Source organism: Coregonus clupeaformis, unplaced genomic scaffold (genome assembly GCF_020615455.1).
Source record: "Coregonus clupeaformis isolate EN_2021a unplaced genomic scaffold, ASM2061545v1 scaf0027, whole genome shotgun sequence".
Lineage (NCBI taxonomy): Eukaryota > Metazoa > Chordata > Actinopteri > Salmoniformes > Salmonidae > Coregonus > Coregonus clupeaformis.
The window spans coordinates 789,810-808,556 of record NW_025533482.1 but is presented as its reverse complement, the minus strand read 5'-3'; the positions used below and the strand labels follow the sequence as shown (position 1 = coordinate 808,556).

The window sequence follows — 18,747 nt, the reverse complement described above, 5'->3', positions numbered from 1 at the left end:
CACTCTGAAAGCAAACAAGGTCTTTCTCCTTTTTTGTTGACATAGGCGTTGAAGCAACACTGACAGTATATTTATTTTTCCTTTAAAAAAAAAAAAATCAGAATTAGACACACAGAAGTCTCCAAGTGGTTCAATTCGTACAAATTTGTTGAGTTGCTCAGGTTTTATGGTTGGGAACCAAAGGTAGCCTTGCCCACCTGGCCTCTAGCTTTCAAGACTGGTGACAAATAATTAAGAGTGTGACATTTCTATTCTAAGGTGTTCACATTTCCATTCTAAGATGTTCATTTGAGATGTTCAAATGTATTTGTCACCCAGGAAGCTCCATTGATACACTATATGTACAAAAGTATGTGGACACCCCTTCAAATTAGTGAATTCGGCTATTTCAGCCACACCCATTGCTGACAGGTGTATAAAATTCAGCACACAGCCATGTGCCCCCATAGACAAACATTGGCAGTAAAATGGCCTTACTGAAGAGCTCAGTGACTTTCAACGTGGCACTGTCATAGGATGCCACCTTTCCAACAAGTCAGTTTGTCAAATGTCTGCCCTGCTAGAAACATGTAGGAGCAACAACGGCTCAGCCGCAAAGTGGTAGGCCACACAAGCTCACGGAATGGGACCACCGAGTGCTGAAGCGCGTAGCGTGTAAGAATCACCTGTCCTTGGTTGCAACATGCACTACCGAGTTCCAAACTGCCTCTGGAAGCAACATCAGCACAAGAACTGTTCGTCTGGAGCTTCATGATATGGGTTTCCATGGCCGAGCAGTCGCACACAAGCCTAAGATCACCATGCGCAATGCAAAGCGTCAACTGGAGTGGTGTAAAGCTCACCGCCATTGGACTCTGGAGCAGTGGAAACGCATTCTCTGGAGTGATGAATCCCACTTCATCATCTAGCAGTCCGAATGCACAGTGCCATCTGTGAAGTTTGGTGGAGGAGGAATAATGGTCTGGGGCAGTTTTTCATGGTTCGGGCTAGGCTCCTTAGTTCCAGTGAAGGGGAATCTTAACACTACAGCATACAATGACATTCTAGATGATTCTGTGCTTCCAACTTTGTGGCAACAGTTTGGGGAAGGCCCTTTCCTGTTTCAGCATGACAATGCTCCCGTGCACAAAGCGAGGTCCATACAGAAAATGTTTGTCGAGATTAGTGTGGAAGAACTTGACTGGCCTGCACAGAGCCCTGTCCTCAACCCCATCAAACACCTTTGGGATTAATTGGAACGCCGACTGCGAGCTAGGACTAATTTCCCAACATCAGTGCCCGAACTCACAAATGCTCTTGTGGCTGAATGAAAGCAAGTCCCCACAGCAATGTTCCAACATCTAGTGGAAAGCCTTCCCAGAAGAGTGGAGGCTGTAAAGGGGGGACCAACTCCATATTAATGCCCATGATTTTGGAATGAGATGTTCGATGAGCAGGTGTCCACATACCTTTGGTCATGCAGTGTATAAAGAATCTCTTCTCCCAAAGGGGGACAACTTGCAGATGTCCACTGGCTCATGCGGACTCGAGGAATGGCTGCGCTGTTAACTAAATTAGCAGACAACAGACTGCTTTTTCCCATTTAACAGACTACAATTGGAGGACTTGTCTCATGTCTTCCTCTCCTCCTCTTCCTTTGATGTGTCATCATGTGCTCCACTGTGTGGCTGACTTCAAAGCCTCCATTGTTTCAAACAGTCAAAGCAGCCAAAGCGAGAAACACTTAGAAGCACTTACACCAATCAGACACTTTAATCAAACACAATTTTACAGAATTTCACGACAAAAATAAGTTCACGACACAGGTCATGTCTTTAATGTCTGTCGTTTAGCGAAATTAGCTGTAATGCTAAATGTAGCCTTTAGCAGCGCTAGACAAGTGGCGTTTCTGAAACTTGGAGGTGAGTATGGTTATAAAGTGAGAGTTTATCGCTCTTGGAATTTCCAAGTGATGTTGAGTGGACTATTGTTATGCTCTGTAAAGATGCAGCTTTTCAAGATATCTTCTTAGTAATGTGGCTAAAGAATTAGCAAGGCTATGGAAAGGCTAAAGTCTCAGTAAATGTATTTGGTGTGGTTGCAAACATGTTTATAGGCTTACCTGGTCTATGACAAAACATTGGGCATCAATATGTCTGTAGGCTTAGCTGTTCTATGTTGTAGTGGAGGCTAACAAGGCTAAATAGCTGGTCTGGCCAACACTGTTTTTCTTTTAAGAGGCTAACTCACGTTCTTGCCAATTGTCTGGCTGAGGAGAAATGAAAAGCTAAGCGGGGCTGAAACCAGACTATAGGCTATCCCTCAGTTTGTTGTCCCAGGACACTTCACAAGATGACTATCTCTGAAAAAGAAAGAGGAGTACTCAGATATCGGCAATGATATTTGGATTTAATCTCTGTGTATTTGTGACTTTTTAGCCACATAGCTCTAGGGCGGCAGGTAGCCTAGCGGTTAAGAGTGTTGGGACAGTAACAGAAGGGTTTAAATCCCCGAGCCGACTAGGTGAAAGATCTTTCGACCTTAATTGCTCCTGTAAGTCGCTCTGGATAAAAGCATCTGCTAAATGACTCAAATGTAACTGTAAGCCTGTGGGCCAGCAGTAGCGTAGCATACTGTTTGTTAGCTATCGTCCGGAGGGCTGGACTTTGACCTCGACTAGCGGCATCATCAGTCGTGGACCGGGCCGTCGGCTGCAGTCATTGCCCGCGTGACAGAGTGATTTGCGGTAATTGCCCTGACCGCCGTGTGCTTGTTTGGTGGATTGGACAGGGGGAAATAGATGGATGAAGGGAGAGGGGGAGCAGGGATGCTATGGAGGTAGGGTGGTGGTGAAGATGGTGGTGGGTGGTTAGTGAGCTGACAGAGAAATTACTTTCTCTCTTTTCACCTCTGTATGTTGGAGCTGGAGAGGGGGAAGGGAGGGCGAGTGTGTAACTGATGAGAGACCCACTAGACCCATTCTCTTTCTGTACATGTTATGTACACATTCATTGAGTCACAGCTCCTAGGCCTGCTCATGATGCAATGTATATTTGTTTCTTAGTGTATGAAGACTTTTATGGCTCTGTATTGTGTGTATTCTATGCTAGTCATGTAAGAGGCTCTTCACTTACTGGTACATTCAACAATGAAAATGAATGCATTCAAGTACTTCTATAGGCTGTGATTATGTGTGTGGGGGTTATGATATGTGTGTGGGTATGTTATTTGTATTTACTGCATATGTGTCCTTACTGCTCTTGCTGCTGGTGACTCTCAGATCCACCTCTACGCAGACGACACCATTTGGTATACATCTGGCCCTTCATTGGACACTGTGTTAACAAACCTCCAAACGAGCTTCAATGCCACACAACACTCCTTCCGTAGCCTCCAATTGCTCTTAAACGCTAGTAAAACTAAATGCATGCTCTTCAATCGAACGCTGCTTGCACCGCCCACCCGACTAGAATCACTACTCTCGGCGGGTCTGACTTAGAATATGTGGACAACTACAAATACCTAGGTGTCTGGTTAGACCGTAAACTCTCCTTCCAGACTCACATTAAGCATCTCCAATCCAAAGTTACATCTAGAATCGGCTTCTTATTTCGCAACAAAGCCTCCTTCATTCTTGCTGCCAAACATGCCCTCGTAAAACTGACTATCCTACCGATCCTTGACTTCGGCGATGTCATTTACAAAATAGCCTCCAACACTCTTCTCAGCAAATGAGAAAAGATGTAGTCTATCACAGTGCCATCCGTTGTGTCACCAAAGCCCCATATACTACCCGCCATTGTGACCTGTACGCTCTCGTTGGCTGGCCCTCACTACAGATTCATCACCAAACCCACTGGCTCCGGGTCATCTATAAATCACTGCTAGGCAAATCCCTGCCTTATCTTAGCTCATTGGTCACCATAGCAACACCCACCTGTAGTATGCGCTCCAGCAGGTATATCTCACTGGTCATCCCCAAAGCCAACACCTCCTTTGGCCACCATTCCTTCCAGTTCTCTGCTGCCAATGACTGGAACGAACTGCAAAAATCTCTGAAGCTGGAGACTCTTATCTCCTTCACTAACTTTAAGCATCAGTTGTCAGAGCAGCTTACGGATCACTGCACCTGTACACAGCCCATCTGTAATTAGCCCACCCAACTACCTCATCCCCATATTGTTATTTATTTTGCTTATTTGCACCCCAGTATCTCTATTTGCACATCATCTTCTGCACATCTATCACTCCAGTGTTAATACTAAATTGTAATTATTTTGCACTATGGCCTATTTATTGCCTTACCTCCATAACTTACTACATTTGCACACACTGTAGATAGATTTTCAATTTTTCTGTTGTGTTATTGACTGTACGTTTTTGTTTATCCCATATGTGGTCCTCTGTAGCTCAGCTGGTAGAGCATGGCACTTGTAACGCCAAGGTAGTGGGTTCGATCCCCGGGACCACCCATACACAAAAAAATAAAAATAATGTATGCACGCATGACTGTAAGTCGCTTTGGATAAAAGCGTCTGATAAATGGCATATTATTATTATTATTATTATTATTATTATTATATGTAACTCTGTGTTGTTGTTGTTTTTATCGCACTGCTTTGCTTGATCTTGGCCAGGTCGCAGTTGTAAATGAGAACTTGTTCTCAACTGGCCTAGCTGGTTAAATAAAGGTGAAATAAATCAAATAAAACTGAGTTTGTGTGTATGTTTACTTATCTGGTAGAGAGGATTATTTCGGGATTTACACAGTATATGAGTGAATGGATCACCTCAATGCATGTTCCTCCTGACACTAACACTTACTCTGTAACACTGTGTGTGTGTGTGTGTGTGTGTGTGTGTGTGTATGTCTATGTCTGTGTGTGCGTGAGACTTAGAGCAGGACACATTTGCAAACCACTGGAGGCTTCTAGGAGTATAGTGTGTGTGTGTGTCTCATAGAGATGGATAGAGATCACTACTTGGAAATAACCCGTTTTTGCATGGACATTACCATTGAGGGCATCCACCATTTTGAAGTATTCAGCTGGGTGTGACTTCCTTTGGGCTAAGGAAGGATCACATGATTCCATCCGGGTCATCAGGAGGGATCAGTCAATGAATTATACTCACGAGCAAACATTCCATAACTGCAGGCGGCAGTAAATCTCCAACCTTGGCTTTATGCCTGTTCAAACAACACACTCCAGGTGGCAGTATGCACCCTTTCAGTTTGTTTACCAACTCATAGAAGTAGAAGAAGAAGAAAATTGACTACTTCAAAATGGAGATGACCTCAATGGTGCTGCCCGTGCTCTCAGAGACGCCATAATGGGACAGATACAAAGATGAGTTGTCTATCTAAGTCTATGGTGCACACACACACATAATACACATGCTTTACATTCATGTACTGTCATTTCCTGAAAGGGCCAAACACACACACACACACACACACACACACAGTTTCGGTGAAGTTTGTAACACCAAATATCATCTCAGGTTTATGCATGCCAATACATCTATATTTCCCTTTCTGTCTCACAATCACATTTGCTCAATTCCAATTGCACTCTTCCACCTCCAGCCTTATTACTACCTGAGGTGACACTCCCACTATTGCACTATGACCACACCCAGTTGACTGAAATAAGTTGGTGTTAACATGTCTGAGAGTGTAGCTAGTCGTCTGGGAGAGTAGTTTAATTGTCTGAGAGAAGAGGGGGTTCGATATCTCAGCCTGACTGAGTAGTTTGTTAGCTAGTGTCGGGGATCCACCCTAAATCCTACGCCATTACTACAGCCCAGGGAGCAGGGGAGAAAACCACACACAGTGTGGAATCAATTACGGTCAAGGAAAAGAGTACGCTCAGGTATATGATAGACACACATACTGTAGGCCTACACACACAATTACAAACAGTAACACACCGGTTATGATGAAAGGGCCTGCAGCTAGCAAGGTAATTGGAGGACCGCATCATTTGCACTTGGACACACACACACCATCTCCCTGCCCCCGCCAGTTCCCCCATTCCTCTAACACTCCTCTAACATGGACATTAGTGCGAGAAGGGAGGGAGATTCAACACACTCTCTCTCCCCACTCTCTTCACTTTGCCCTTCTTTCTGTCTGCCACCCTCCTATCTGCCTCATATAGTACACTTAACTAAAATGTAAAGACAACATGTAAAGTGTTGGTCCCCTGTTTCATGAGCTGAAATAAAATATTCCAGAAATTTTCCATAAGCACAAAAAACATATTTCTCTCAAATTTTGTGCACCATAAAAATAAAAAAAAGATTTTCTCCTTTGCCAAGATAATCCATCCATCTGACAGGTGTGGAATATCAAGAAGCTGATTAAACAGCATGACCATTACACAGGTGCACCTTGTGCTGGGGACAATAAAAGGACACTCTGAAATGTGCAGTTTTGTCACACAACACAATGCCACAGATGTCTCAAGTGTTGAGGGACCGAGCAATTGGCATGCTGACTGCAGGAATGTCCACCAGAGCTGTTGCAAGATAATTTAATGTTCATGTCTCTACCATAAGCCGCCCCCAACCTCATTTTAGATAATTTGGCAGTACATCCAACCGGCCTCAAAACCGCAGACCACGTGTAACCACGCCAGACCAGGACCTCCACATCCGGCTTCTTCACCTGCGGGATCGTCTGAGACCAGCCACCTGGACAGCTGATGAAACTGTGGGTTTGCACAACTGAAGAATTTCTGCACCAACTGTCAGAAACCGTCTCAGGGAAGCTCATAAGCAGCAGGGAAGCTCATCAGTATGCTCGTCATCCTGCTCTGGATCAACGTATATTCGAAAGCATGTTCCAGTTCACGCCAATATCCAGCAACTTCGCACAGCCATTGAAGATGAGTGAAACAACATTCCACAGGCCACAATCAACTGCCAGATCAACTCTATGCGAAGGAGATGTGTCGCAGTTCCATAAGGCAAATGGTGGTCTAAAGGTATCTGTGACCAACAGATACATATCTGTATTCACAGTCATGTGAAATCCATAGATTAGGGTCTAATGAATTTATTTCAATTGACTGATTTCCATATATGAACTGTTAACTGTTGAAATTGTTGCATTTATATTTGTGTTCAGTGTAGTTATGTTATCATACAGGCATACAGATGAGAGAGGGAGGCAGGGAGAGAAGTAGGATAGAGGAAGGGAGAGAGAGAGAGACACTTGTGGAGTCAGTCCTAATAAGATAAGTGCACGGCTGGCTTTGACTCTCTACCGAGAGGGAGAATCCCTGCCCAAACTGAAGTGACCGTGTGAGATTACGGCAAGGGATAGGACACTGAGACCAAGGAGCCCAGAAGCAGTTGAGCTATGCATACTAAAGCTAATATCTTCTCTCTCTTTCTTATTATAGATGCCTAAGTCACTTTCATGGCAGACCGTTGCTTTGGAGGCCAATAGCAGCCTGACACGGCTGTTTCTCCAGGGTTTCGTCACGGTGCAAGGTAAGCCTCTTCCAAGGTGCTTGCCTGTATACCAACGATATGCTCTAATCTATGCCAAATAATCAGTCCGCTATCAGGGTCAGGTGTCGCATTGGGAATGGGTGTGTGTACACTATGTGAACAGGTGTGTGTTTTCATGCATATAGAACATGTTTTTGTCTTTCTGTGTGTGGAAGGAGTGCATGAGTAAGCTCCTATGTAGGTCTAGTGTGTGTGTGTGTGCATGCAAGCGTGTGCATGTGTACTTGTGTGTGTTTATCCCCAAATAACCTCTGTGGATGTCGTTTCGCCACACCAAAATATGTTTAGTTCCCTGGGAACGCCAGGAGTGACAAGACACTCCAGAGAAAAGTCCTCTCCTCTGCTCTGCTGGAGAAAAGCCCTGCCCTGTCTGTCTCTGGAGTGAATTACATTATCACAGTCTGATAACATCTACTGCACCGGGTCACAGGAGAGGCTCAGTATCAGCAGTTAAGCAGAGAGAGACTGGGGGCTGATGGGAGAGGAGAAGAGGGAGAGGGGGAATGAGAGGAAAGCAAGAGAAAGACAGTTGGTAAAGAGAGGGAACGGGGACGAGAGTGGGAGAAAGATATAGTGGGAGTCTCTCTATCCCTTGGCATGCCTGGCGAGATAGTCATCTATCTCGCCAGGCATGTAGAGAGGGGAGGTTTTCCAGCATGTTCTAATTTCCACTCTCCCAGGAACACACACACACACACACTCCCAATCACGAAGTCACACAGACAAATACAGACTCAAACAGACACGTGGATACAGGAACACACCAAAATACACTGTCACGCTGCACTCACAAGGACAAAATCGTACAGGCACGTCAATGTCTTTTTCCAAATCCATTCAACCTACAGTGTCGTGTACCCACAGGCAACCACACATATTCATTCACATGTATCGGTCTTTCACTGACAGACCTTGGACCAGCAGGAACAACTCAGCTGACTAGAGCTGCAATGCTTCTACAGCTACAGCCAGCACTCAGTACAACAGCTATCTGAGCTCACCCATTCTTTCTCTCTCTCTCTCTCTCTCTCTCTCTCTCTCTCTCTCTCTCATCCTTTGTAGCTCAGTTGGTAGAGCATGGCGCATATAATGCCAAAGAAGTGAGTTTCGATTCCCGGGACCACCCTATGTAAAATGTATACACGCGTGACTATAAGTCACTTAGGATAAAAGCGTCCGCTAAATGGCATATATTATTTCTCTATCTGTTTTATGGTCTCTCCTGTGTCTCTCGCTCACTCAGTGCATCTCACTCTCTCTCCCTCCCTCTTTCTCTCCCTTCTCTCTCTCAACCTCAATGTGTCGTTCACTCTCTCCCTCCCCTGTCCCTCATTCTCTTCCCTCTCTTTGTTTTCTTTTTCGATCTTCCCCCATCCGTCTCCCCCTCTCATCTTCCTTCCTCACCCACCCACCCACACACACACACACACACACACACACACACAGACACAGTGGGGGGGTTTGGTCTACATTGAGTGTACAAAACATTAGGAACACCTTCCTAATATTGAGTTGCACCCACCTTTTGCCCTCAGAACAGCCTCAATTCATCGGGAGCATGGGACTCTACAAGGTGTTGAAAGCATTCCACAGGGATGCTGGCCCATGTTGACTTCAATGCTTCCCACAGTTGTGTCAAGTTGGCTGGATGTCCTGTGTGTATGCTAGCGTGTGTGTTGTGTTTGTGTGCCACGCACGCAAGCATTTGTGTGTGTGTGTGTGTGTGTGTGAGAGAGAGAGATATATTTGGCCAGTCCAGTGAGTGTCCCCTCTAGGGAAGAACCCCCTGTCGTGTATAAAGGTGAGATCCCTCATCTCCCTGCCTGTGCAACAGGAAATACTGTCCCCTTCCTCTGTTTATCACTACACATTCACACACGCTGGCAAACGCTGGTGTTATCTTCTAGGCCCCACTGGGACTCACGCCCAGCTTTTGATGTTTCTCAGCTCAGAAAGAGCTCTCTCACACTTACAACAACACACTGCTGTTAGACTTAGGCCCTATTCCCATTACGAGAGATGAAGGGGAGTCTGAGGAGTGACGAAAGAGATCTACTTTTCAATTGACATTACATCCTTGCCTTAACTTTCGTTGTGCTGGCAACACGACATTCTTGGACCGCAGCTCAAATTGACAAACTGTTAAACAATCTGAGTAACTTTTCTTCTAAAACATATTACACTCTTGAATAATGCAACAATTTACAAGCATGTGCAGACAAAGGGTTTATTTTCTTGTCCATACACATTCAGTTAGCTGACAATACACAGCCAACTCCTACTAGCTAACTAACAACATACCTCATGATCAAGTAACGTTAGCATATCAATAATGAACGTTTACCCCTCCCATTCGAATAAAAAGTACAGTAACGTTATCATACAGTGACATTCATATTATAATATAGGCTACATAGCTAGGTAACTTGAGCTAGCTAGCTTTCTAGCTGAAACACAACTAGATAGATTATCTTAAGCTTACACTAGCGTATTACAGTTACCTTAGAACAAACCAGGCTTCATTTGATCAATATCATGGAAGTCATTATATGAGGCTAAAGCTAATTGTGACTGAAAACTTTCATAATTCCCTGGGGAGTTGCTTCTTGCCTGGACATCAGTGGCTCAGTGCAGTCCAGCAAAAACAAAAACAACGCTGTTGAGACTTAAAGCTACGGCGACAATTTCAGAATGTCACAAGCTGTTACTACAATTACAGGTAAAAACTCAATGGAACAAATAAGGACAATGTCTGTCAATTTCATTTGTTTAAAAATAATGTCTCTGCTATTAAAATTTTTACTGTAACAGTGTTGGCTCGACTAAACTATTTGTACACTACGGAGGTGGAGGTCGAGACGTGACAAGTTCGCAAGTTTACATTGCAGTAATATGTGTAGCCAAGGGTATTTTTGCGAAAAGTCTAGTAAAAGAAAAACACTTTCTCTCTTCATCTCCCTCTCTCTTTCTATATCTCTATTTCTAACCCTTTCTCTTTCCCTCCGCTCTTTCCTCTTTCTCTCTCTCTACCCCCTCTCTCCCTTTCTTTCTCGTTCGTTCTCTCTCTCTCTCTCTCTCTCTCTCTCTCTCTCTCTCTCTCCCCCCTCTCTCTCTCTCTCTCTCCCCCTCTCTCTCTCTCTCTCTCTCCCCCTCTCTCCACCTGTCTTTCTACGAAGTGTACAGATCAGATCTTTCCCAGAAAAACTCCTTGTCCTAACTATTATGTATGGAGTGCATTTTAATGGTACAGGATGCTAATGGTACTCGTCAAGGACAGTCTATTATGGTTTGTTCTAATTGGTATGTACTCAGTTGGAGTTTTCCATTCACGTGCATATAGCCTGCTTTTACTGTACTTAATATAATATAATATATGCTATTTAGCAGAAGTTTTTATCTAAACCGACTAACAGTCATGCGTGCATACATTTTATGTACTGGTGGTCCCGGGTATTGAACCCACTATCCTGGCTTTGCAAGTGCCATCTTCTACCAACCCTGCTACAGAGGACCTTTTATTTTTTATTGTTTTAGCAAATCAGAAATGTGCAAATGGTTATAACAGCACATTGCTCATGTATAAAGTTTTCACAGTGTTATGTAGTCGTTGTTTCATTTTGTTGTTTCTGAATATTCTGAATATTACTAATTGACTGTCTCTTCTGTGGAAATATGCATCACACATTATCATGGATCAGTTTGTAGACTGCCTACATATAGATTACATTTACATAGTGCAGTGTGTTCATTTGAAGGTGTTCCCATTGCATTAGCATTCAAATACACTCAAATATGGATGGATGTGCCTGTATGCATGGTAATGCAATGCCCAGTACAATGCCACAGGGCACAGTGTAATACCACACTTGGTTTGTTTACGCATGCGTACGCACATGCATTTGGTGCAGACAGACAGACACACACACACACACACACACTGCTTGAGCGCGTAGCTGTGGACATTACATTTCTGTAGGATGTTGAAGGGGGTGTGTTTTAATAAGACTGCTCTAATGAGAGTGTAAACCCTCCAAGGCAGAGTCGCTCCACCCTCAGTCAGAACACACACACACACAGCCGGCACTGTTTTGGCTCTTCACACCACACTTCCAGCTTCTGTTTTGGGTTTTGGGTTTTCTCTGTACGCTTAGCTTAACCAGACCATGACACACACACACATACCCACATCGTACATACAGCAGTTCTCTCTCTGCAGGGCTTATCACACCACCCTTACCCTGTGTTTACAGTGCGTTTTGAGGTATTTACTGTATAAGCCAAGACAGTTTAACCTTGAGTTAGAATGTCAAAGTGTATTGTAGTTCACTCACTGCTCCATGTGACTTCGCTCGGTTGTTCAAATGGGCCTTTTTTTTCATGTTCAGGCACACACACATTTCCACACACACATGCACACATACCACTTCAAAAACGATTTTGTAGTGAGCTCCAGTATATTTGGCTGGTCCTTCTATACACACATTCACCATCAAGTGAATGCCTCCCGAGTGGCGCAGTGGTCTAAGGCACTGCATCACAGTGCTAGCTGTGTCACTAGAGATCCTGGTTCGAATCCAGGCTCTGCTGTAGATGGCCACAACCGGGAGACCAATGGGGCGGCGCACAATTGGCCCAGCGTCGTCCAGGGTAGGGGAGGGAATGGCCGGCAGGGAGGTAGCTCAGTTGGTAGAGCATGGTGTTTGCAACGCCAGGGTTGTGGGTTCGATTCCCACGGGGTGAAAATAAAAAAGAATAATTTATGCTCTGGATAAGAGCGTCTGCTAAATGACGTAAAATGTAAATGTAAAAATCAAGCCATAGATGATGCTGTGTGATATAGAGAGATCTTTTCCGGCCTGTGTTTAAAAAGTGGAAGGTTCTCTCTTCTCCAGCAATCCCTCGAGGTGACAACCACGAGTGGGATGTTTTAGGGTGAGGTTTTCTTCACCCTCCCCTCTCCCTCATCTCCCCCTCCCTCCTTCCCCCACCTTCTAATCACTTATGTCTATCCAAGACTGATTGTTGTGTGGGAATCCCGGGGTTGTCGCGGAAACCGTGGTCACATGATGCAGCGGTGGGTAACGAATGATCCAATAACCCTCCTCACCCCCTTCTCCCTCCTCCCCCGCCTCCACTCCTAAAAAGCGCCACGGGCACAGCTCTGATTAAAGTTCATCCTTTCTATCTATCATCAACTCCCCTCTTCCCTTTCTCTCCTTTTCCTCCCTTTCTCCATCTCACTTCCCCTCTAATGGATACCATTTCCCAAATGCAATATCAAGAGCTGGGGGTGGAGGGAATGGAAGGAGGGAAAGGGAGAAGGATGGAGGGAAAGGGAGAAGGATGGAGGGAAAGGGGGATTTGCCTTTTGCCATCACCCTCCTTCAATGTCAGACAGAGAAGAGAATCCCCACTTTCAGAGGCAGAAGGGTCTTCTCTCTCTTTCTTGCTCTTGCTTTCTCTTTATCTCTCTCGTCTCTCTCTCTTTCTCTCTCTCTCTTGCTTTCTCTTTATCTCTCTCTCTTCTTTCTCTCTCTCTCTCACTCTATGGCACTGGTGTCATAGCAAAGTGAGTTGGGCTCTCTGTTTAATTTCAGGTCCTCTCAACTCAATTAGACATGGAATTTCCAATGGGTGCCATTTCAATACCTGAATTGAAATGGAATGCAGCCCAATGCTGAAACTGAATTTAGCTCAATTCTGAGATGGAATGGAGACGCTACTCCTATTATTTCCCTGGGTGAATGAGGTCTCGGTGGCTCTGCTAGCTTGGCTCAGTTTGGGTTGTCTTGGTGTGATTTGACAGGGTCCTAAAGATAGGGGGGGGAGAAGAGCAGAGTAGACAGACCCTGTAACAGGATTATCTGTGTGTGAGCCGGGTGACACTCTAAAAGAGATGTCTGCACTCTGCACACAATGTTCTGGTTTCTTTCTGGCTCTGCTCAGGCACTAACTGGAGGAGAAAGATGTGATGACACACAGGCTTGTACATACACAGGTTATCACATACAGCGTCAAACACACAGGCTGCGTTTAGACAGGCAGACCTAATTTTGATCTTTTTTTAACAATCAGATCAGCTCTGAAAAAGATCTGATGTAAAAAGATCTGATGTGATTGGTCTGTGCAGCCACATACACACACAGTTTACTCACACAAACTCAGACACACAGACACATTTGTGGGACAAATTTATGATAGAAGATTACACACACACACACACACACACACACACACACACACACACAGTGTGTCTCTATTCAGAACCGATAATTACATCTGAAGCCCAGTTATCTCTCGCCCCCTCCTCTCTGCTCCACTCCGCCCCCTTCACAAACAAATTGTGTAACACGCTTTGAAGTGAAGGATGGCTTTTGTCCCCCTCCCCGATTCCCTTGTTATATAATGTGCTTTATATCAATGTGCGTCTCCTTGCAGCTTCTCTCTCTCATCCTCTCCTCTCTCTCGCTCTCCTTGCTTCTCTCTCTTTCTCTCCTCTCTCTCTCTCCCTCCCTCTCTCTCCTCGCTTCTCTCTTCTCTCCTCCCTCTCTCTCTCCTCTCTCCATCTCTTCTCTTTTCCCTCTCTCTCTCTCTCTCTCTCTCTCTTCTCTCTCTCTCTCTCTCTCTCTCTTCTCTCTCTCTCTTCTCTCTCTCTTCTCTCCTCCCTCTCTCTCTCTCCTCGCTTCTCTCTTCTCTCTTCTCTCCTCCCTCTCTCTCCTCGCTTCTCTCTCTCTCTTCTCTCTCTTTTCTCTCCTCCCTCTCTCTCCTTGCTTCTCTCTTCTCTCCTCTCTTCTCTCCTCCCTCTCTCCTCGCTTCTCTCTCTCTTCTCGTCTCTCCTTTCTTTTTCTCTTTCTCTGCAGAAATTAGGTCATAGACTGCTCTGTCTGCACAGCCCCTGTTCCATTGTTTTTATTTGCCTGTTCTCTATCTCCCTTCTTTTTGGGACATTTGAATGTTTTGCTTTTAACCCTTAGTGGGCCATTTTGTTGCTCAAAGACAGCCACAATACAATTCAAAACAGTACAACTTTATTATCCCTTCAGGTGATATTAACAAATGTTTATACTGAGGTCTCCAGTTGGCGCACACCTCCATTTCCTATGTAATAACATAGTAACAGCAACATAGCACAGTAATAACCATAAACAAGTACGGCATATTCACAACATGAGCTTCTTCCATATCTTTTGTTCACAGTTTCTGGTTTAATATTCCTTGAGTAGGTTCAGTCTTGGCTGGTACATGTATTTTTAGGGATTGTTAGGCCATTGTTAATAAGCCTTATTAGCAGCTTGGCACATTCATAGTAAGCAGAAGAGGAGATACCCTGTGGTGTCAATCACATTACATGAAGGAATGTAGGCCATGTAAGCTTTTTATTGATTGTCCTCCTATTCACTGTTTGTACTATGAGGATGATTGAAACCTCACTCCTGTGTTTCATGCATTCTATTGCTCTTTAATATGGAAAATGTATATATTCTGGAAATGTCCTGAGACCTGTTTGATTAAAGGCATACGCACATGTGCATATTGCCTGCGTAGTACATGGATGATATTGTTCTCCGACCAGTAAAAACTGAAAACCCACTGCTGCAGTATGTTTGACTGTTGCTATTCATTCTCTGTCATTCACACCGATTGGATGTCACCACATGTTGGTGGTGCATATGTCCTCAGTCCGATCATCTACATTGAGTGTACAAAACTTTAGAAACACCTTCCTAATATTGAATTGCACTCCCTTTTGCCCTCAGAACAGCCTCAATGCACCGGGCATGGAATCGAAAGTGTTCCACAAGGATGCTGGCCCATGTTGACTCCAATGCTTCCCACAGTTGTGTCAAGTTGGCAGGTAGTGGATCTCTACTCCGAATAGCTCATTCCATCTCATCCCACAGATGCTCAAATAAATTGAGATCTGGTGAATGGGCAGCCCACTGCAGTAAGCAGAATTCACTGTCATGTTCGTGGAAACATTCCTGGACAATCCTAGTCTTGTGGCATGGGGCATTGTCCTGCTGAAAAAATCTATCCGCAGGTGGATACACTGCTGCTATGAAGGGATGCACCTGATTGACAATGATGTTCAGATATCCTGTGAAAAAGGTCTGTCAGCCTCCTTTGTCCTCTTTAATCAATGACCCGTTTTCGACCACTGGCCTGCCGTTGGCTGGATGTCCTTTGGGCGGTGAACCATTCTTGATACACACAGGAAACTGTTGAGTGTGAAAAACCCAGCAGCGTTGCAGTTCTTGACACACTCAAACCGGTGCGCCTGGCACCTACTATCATACCCCATTCAAAGGCACTTAAATATTTTATCTTGCCCATTCAACATCAGAATAGCACAATACACAATCCATGTCTCAATTGTCTCAAGGCTTAAAAATCCTTCTTTAACCTGTCTCCTCCCCTTCATCTACACTGATTGAAGTGGATTTAACAAGTGACATCAATAATGGGATCATAGCTTTCACCTGGCCAGTCTCATGGAAAGATCAGGTGTTCCTCAGTGTACACACAGTACAGGGCCTACAATACTGACTGACAATACATTTAAAATACTTCCCCTGTCGTGTTAATTGACCGTTTACAGCCATCACTGCACTTGCCTACTATACTTTAAATGATGTGGATGTGTAAAGTTACATCTTTAATCTGTTTCATCTGCTCCATATAGAGATTAGTGGATAGTGCCGCCAGCGACAGAGACTGCCCTATGGACGGCGTTCAATTCTATGTTATTGGATCTGTGCAGCCAGTGACGCATTAACAAAATGTGTCTCTATTGTGCTCAGTGAGCGTGTGAGTAGTGTCCCCGCGATTTAGAAAGGGAGATGCGCTCACACTTATACACACACACTTATGCACGCGCGCATAATAATCATTTATTACATTTCTATAGTGCTTTTCATAGATTCTCAAAGCCCTTCAAGAGCAAAAAAACTAACCAACAGAGGCCAAGCCTTTGAAAGCTGCATCCTCCGAGAGGGTCAGTTCATGGCTTGAGCGGAGGGAGCTAGACAGAGGATGGTAGACGACGGGGATGAAGTCTGCTGATGATCTTGTAGAGGGCAAGTCTGGGAACCATCCTGTCTTATAGCCACTGGACTTCTCCTCTTCCACTCTGTGTAGCACCCACTTGGGTGATGCCTCAGCAGCTCTGGGCGCCGGAAAGATCACCACACAAGGTTCAGAATAGTAGCCAGTCGTCCTCATTACGAGCCCTCTGCCTCAGCACTGCTGTATTCCACTGTCTCCCATTACTCTCAAGCTTCAGGCGACTCCTCAAATGATGTTCTCAAAATATCTGGAATTGGCAGCAAGGTGAAACATGGTACTGTGTCCAGATGCATTTTTCAAACAAAAGATAGCTAGCCGAGCCAAAAAGTATTAACCGGTCAGTCAATCTGTAAATCCGTGGCTCAGAAACACCAGATATATGAAATAAAACTTGATGTTATCAAAAACAAAAGAGCTGACACACACTCAATCACACACTTACTCCGTTGCATAGACATTCATATTACATGCATTGCCATTGACTCACTTCTGTGCTCCCTCATCCTCAAATAATCTGAGCTCACTCATCCACTTAATCCTCTCTCACTTTCTCTCTCTCTCTCGCTTTCTCGCTCTCTCTCTCGCTCTCTTGCGCACACACATACTAGGGAACATGCTGTTCTCGTTCCTGAGCGATGGTACAGTACGGTGGGGATCAGAGGGGTGCAGTGGGACCTTGTTTAAGGGGAGGAGGAGTCTTACTCTGGTGGCCCTGTCAAATCACATCTGTGTCTAAATGGAGAGTAGCTCTCCCTTCATCTCCATCCCTCTCTTTCTCTCCCTCCTTTTATACCCCTTCCTTCCCTCCCATACGCTAGCTCTCTCAACAACCATCTTACATTGATATGTGGTTATGAGTTCTGAATGCCACTGCAGGGTGATGAGCTCCAGACAGTCTTGTCGGTTTATGACATTGTGTGTGTATGTGTGTGAAAGAGAGCGAGAGAGGCGGGAGTGAGTGAGGATGAGCGATAGAATACTGTTTATATCTCTCCTTTTCTCATCCTTTCCTCTGCTGTCCTCCCCCACTCTCTCACTCTTATCTATCCATTTCACTGTCTTTCCTTTTACCTCTCCCTCTCCTTTTATCTCCCCCTCTAGTTTCCCTTGTTGTCTAGGCTCCATCCATACAATAGCCCTTTCTCTCTGGCCTGCCTCTGTGTTCTGTGAGACACAGGAAAACACTGGGTCCAAACTAAAATGGGCATTAATATGGAGTTGGTTCCCCCTTTGCTGCTATAACAGCCTCCACTCTTCTGGGAAGGCTTTCCACTAGATGTTGGAACATTGCTGCTGGGACTTGCTTCCATTCAGCCACAAGAGCATTAGTTAGGTCGGGCAGTGATGTTGGGCGATTAAGCCTGGCTCGTAGTGGGCGTTCCAATTCATCTTAAAGGTGTTCAATGGGGTTGGGGTCAGGGCTCTGTGCAGGTCAGTCAAGTTCTTCCACACCGATCTCGAAAAAACATTTCTGTATGGACCTCGCTTTGTGCACGGGAGCATTGACATGCTGAAACCGGCCCTTCCCCAAACTGTTGCCACAAAGTTGGAAGCACAGAATCGTCTAGAATGTCATTGTATGCTGTAGAGTTACGATTTCCCTTCACTGGAACTAAGGGCAGGTAGCCCGCCAAACCCAGATTCGTCCATCGGACTGCCAGATGGTGAAGCGTGATTCACCATCGTTTCCATTGCTCCAGAGTCGAATGGTGGCGAGCTTTACAGCACTCCAGGCGACGCTTGGCATTGCGCATGGTGATCTTAGGCTTGGCTCGGCCGTGGAAACCCATTTCACGAACAGTTCTTGTGCTGACGTTGCTTCCATAGGCAGTTTGGAACTCAGTAGTGAGTGTTGCAACCGAGGACAGATTTACACACTACGCGCTTCAGCACTTGGCGGTCCCGTTCTGTGAGCTTGTGTGGCCTACCACTTCGCGGCTGAGCCGTTGTTGCTCCTAGACGTTTCCACTTCACAATAACAGCACTTACAGTTGACCTTGGCAGCTCTAGCAAGGCAGAAATTTGACGAACTGACTTGTCCTATGATGGTGCCACGTTGAAAGTCACTGAGCTCTTCAGAACGGGCCATTCTACTGCCAATGTTTGTCTATGGAGATTGCATGGCGGTGTGCTCGATTTTATACACCTGTCAGCAACGGGTGTGGCTGAAATAGCCGGATC

General features: G+C 45.1%; 1 protein-coding gene across 1 annotated transcript in view; it reads left to right on the top strand.

Moving 5' to 3' along the window:
- LOC121569690 (retinoic acid receptor alpha) overlaps window positions 1–18,747 on the top strand; it is a 217,917-nt gene that overhangs the window by 42,422 nt on the left and 156,748 nt on the right. The window contains exon 2 of the mRNA XM_041880837.2: window positions 7,389–7,479. The gene's annotated coding sequence lies outside the window, so the exon portion shown is untranslated. The remainder of the gene's footprint in view (window positions 1–7,388; window positions 7,480–18,747) is intronic.